Here is a 3,672-nt window from a genome sequence, read left to right as displayed (position 1 = left end):
TAAATTGTTATTGCAAATAATCTCCCAAATTTTCGTCATTTTCAGGGCACTCCAAAAATTAGTCCATCCACAAAATCTGAAGATCTTTTGTGCATAAGGAATACAAGTGATTCAATTGGTGCACATTGAGATAGCTATTGCATTGTGAGGCATTCAGACTTAATGAGTATATTAAGCTATCTCTTTCAATGGACAATTAATTATTTGGATTGAGATCTTATCCATTGGCGCTAGTTCTATCAATAAGAATAAACAATAATGTATTTATAAAAAATAATCATGATTTACTATTTTTTTTTAAGTTGGCGAGTTTACCTTATGCCTATTAATTTTAAAAGTAAAATAATTATCCATTGATTAATTAAAATTAAAATTTAATCTTTAAATACTTTAAAAAATCCGAGCAGACGCCTTGTTACTATGGTTCTGGAGTCAACATGCATGCATGTTGAATCCAACTCATAATTTCCATGCACAATGTTTCACGGGCAAAATATAATATAATATGAGACGATACCTTTTATAATATTTAAGGGGCTTCTTATTTTAGAAAATAAAGGGGTCATTTTCTTGTCCTATATTCTTACATTGCTACTCACGAATTTATATACATATTATATTAGTATTTTTACAAAATTCTAATTTTAATTAAAATAATAAGACCATCAACGAAGGACATTCATTCTGATTCCCGACAAATAACATGAACAAATCGCACCAAAATCTTATCCGAGTAGACAATTCATCCATTCACGGTGATGGACAGCGTGCAAAGGTTATGCTGATTATCTTATCCTCTATATGTGTTATTGTTATGATAAGATTAAATTCTCTACTTATTTACCTATATTTTATTAAAATCAGTGATACTGAGCATTATCACTTTTCCATATATAACAATTATGTGTCACCTCTCATGAATTGACATAGTTGATATTTACTGATGGTATAACGTGACGATTCATAGGAAGTTCCACGTGGTATCTAAAAGTCAATATAATAACTGAGTGACAATTAAAGTCAAGGTCGAAGAGGGGAGATAAATCGCTCAGGTAATGATCAAGCTGATCAAGAGTAAATAATTCATTTCATCAAAAAAGTCCTTATCATTTCTAAACCTTACCGAGCGGGTTTAGAGTAGAGTTATTGCTCGACGCTCAGATACCCTTTTTAGGTTTTGAGAAAATCATGTTATAACTTGGATATCCTATTGCTCGAGAGGTAAATTATCAAGTCATTGATCGATAGAATTACTGCATTAACTCGATACATTATTGTGACCTACATTAAATGTCCAATGCCGCTTATATTTAGTGTTTATTATGCGCTCATAGATACGTGAGAAAGGAGAATAGGCAGAAAAAGCAAATTAATAGTAATGTGTATTTATTATGTCATCATCAATTATAGTCTCGTTAAAAGTTTGGAAGGAGATGAAAGATCTCTTATAATTAATGAACCAATAATTGATTCATTACTCTGTTGCAATAAATATAACCTCATTAATGAGAAATGTGAAAGGTTTGAGAGAAAAATGTATTAAAAGATAGTAATAACAACATTTCTCTTCACTAATTTGATTAATTTAGACATTGCTCAATCACGTTAACTCTCTTGCCAACACACTCATGAGTCCTCCTGGAAAACAATTGTTATCATCTTTTGCTAGGGTAATAACAATTGTTGGAGCAAAGGTGACATTGTCACCTTAATTAACTTTCAGAGCTCCCTTAGACTTTTAGAAAGGGGAAAAACATAACGATCCTTTCTATGAAAAAAATTAAATATCTAATCAGATATTTTATATCTATTAAAAATTAAGTTCGACATCTATTGAAATAATTATCTATATCAGTACCAACTCCATGAATCCGTAGGACGCTATAACGATAATTGTGCATCATGAGGCAGAATTATAGAGTTATAAAATATACCTCAATGACACATCATATTTAAGATACATTCATCAGCTTTTATTTATTATTCATTCTCGGCGGATGGTTCTTATCCACAATGTCACACAGAGAAAGGGACTGCTAACGGAGCTAATTAATTACGTTCGAGAAAAACGGCACCAGGGCTTGGTATGTTTATGTAAAGGGGAGGATACATATTGGATTTTAGCTTTCGCCCAGGGGTTGGGAAAGGAAGCTACGAGATAACATAGACAGACATTAGGATTGGGGTTAAGTACGAGGGCGCATGTTCTGAGGGTGCTATTGGATTTTGTATTCATTATTTATGATCCGGAATTAAAAATGACTCGTGGGGCCTTGTGTATTGTGGGTCATTCCTCTCACAATTATTGTAGGTCCCGGCGCAGGAAGATGGATAAATTATTGCGGGTGGACGATGCGGTTGGACACGCGCCGTGGCGCGCGATACCTCGTTCGCGGCGCGTGTAAGCGTGGGTGGCGTGGCTGCATGCAGTGGCGTCTTCGGCTGGGGACGGATGCCACCGCACCGATTTTTTTTTAAATTAACATTATATATATAATATATTTTAAAAAATTTAGTCATAATTAAAATAATAAAAAATCTGATTCATATCCATTTATTTCTTTTCCAAAATAGTCTTAAATCCTTGCTGCCACTTTGATAAACTGATTCATTATCATTCATAGAAATTAAAATTAACTATATATTTAAAAACTTTCAATCTAAATTATCTATTGGTATGATTATTTTGAGAAAATATCAGACTTTGAATGAGCCCGTTGGTCATCATCTCTTGTCAGAGCTGTACGACTTATTTCTTACCGTTGTTGTGGGTTCTTGGTGTTAGAAATAGTGGTTTGACCAAGTTTAGGCTCGGTTTCATGTTGAAACATGCTATTTCAGAAAGATATTGAAATATGTTATTCGGAAAAAATTATCTACTTATTATTTTTCTTATTTATCGTATGGTAATATATATATGATTCACATAGAAAAATATTTTTTCAGATTTCTATTATTTACTCGTTATTCTATATTTGTTTTCATATGGTACCCAAGCAATTTATTTCTGGGAAGTTTATTTGTCTAATACGTTGGATTCGACATCTTATTAAACAAAGTCGAAAGAAACATTGTTGATATTTCTATTCATTGCTTCTTCAAGGCTTAGATCATCTCGGAATCGTTTTAATTACTAAACATTTGAATGCAATTATGATATTTGAAATCGTTCAATGAGTATAACTCTCAATGTTAACAAATAAATCATTCAATTATGACATTTTTTACTAGCACTAGAAAATAATGTACCTAGAATATTTCAAATCGTGAGAGACATCGCCTTGTTGTGATTCCATGTCTATTATAGTCTATTTCACTAAATTAAAAGACGTGTGGGATTAACTTTTTTTTTATATGATGATTTTCCAATTGACACTTGCGAAGATAGCAGAGGAAATCATATCAAAGAGGAAAGGTAATACAATTTTTTATTTTTTATGGGACTGAATGAATCTTATCTTGCTATTCATCGTCAAATACTTTTTATGCAACAACTTCTTATTATTGGGAGAGTTTATTCCATGATTTTAAATGAAGAGAAACAAAGAGAATTGGATTGCCTCCAATGAGGTCATGCTGGTAGACGCATGTAAAACTCATTATCGAATTCATACATAAAATAAAAGTAAAACCAAGTGATATGGTAGCACATGGAATAATACCATTGATAGA

The sequence above is a fragment of the Zingiber officinale genome, chromosome 11B (assembly GCF_018446385.1).
Source record: "Zingiber officinale cultivar Zhangliang chromosome 11B, Zo_v1.1, whole genome shotgun sequence".
In the NCBI taxonomy this organism is placed as follows: domain Eukaryota; kingdom Viridiplantae; phylum Streptophyta; class Magnoliopsida; order Zingiberales; family Zingiberaceae; genus Zingiber; species Zingiber officinale.
Note: the sequence above shows the minus strand (reverse complement) of the source record.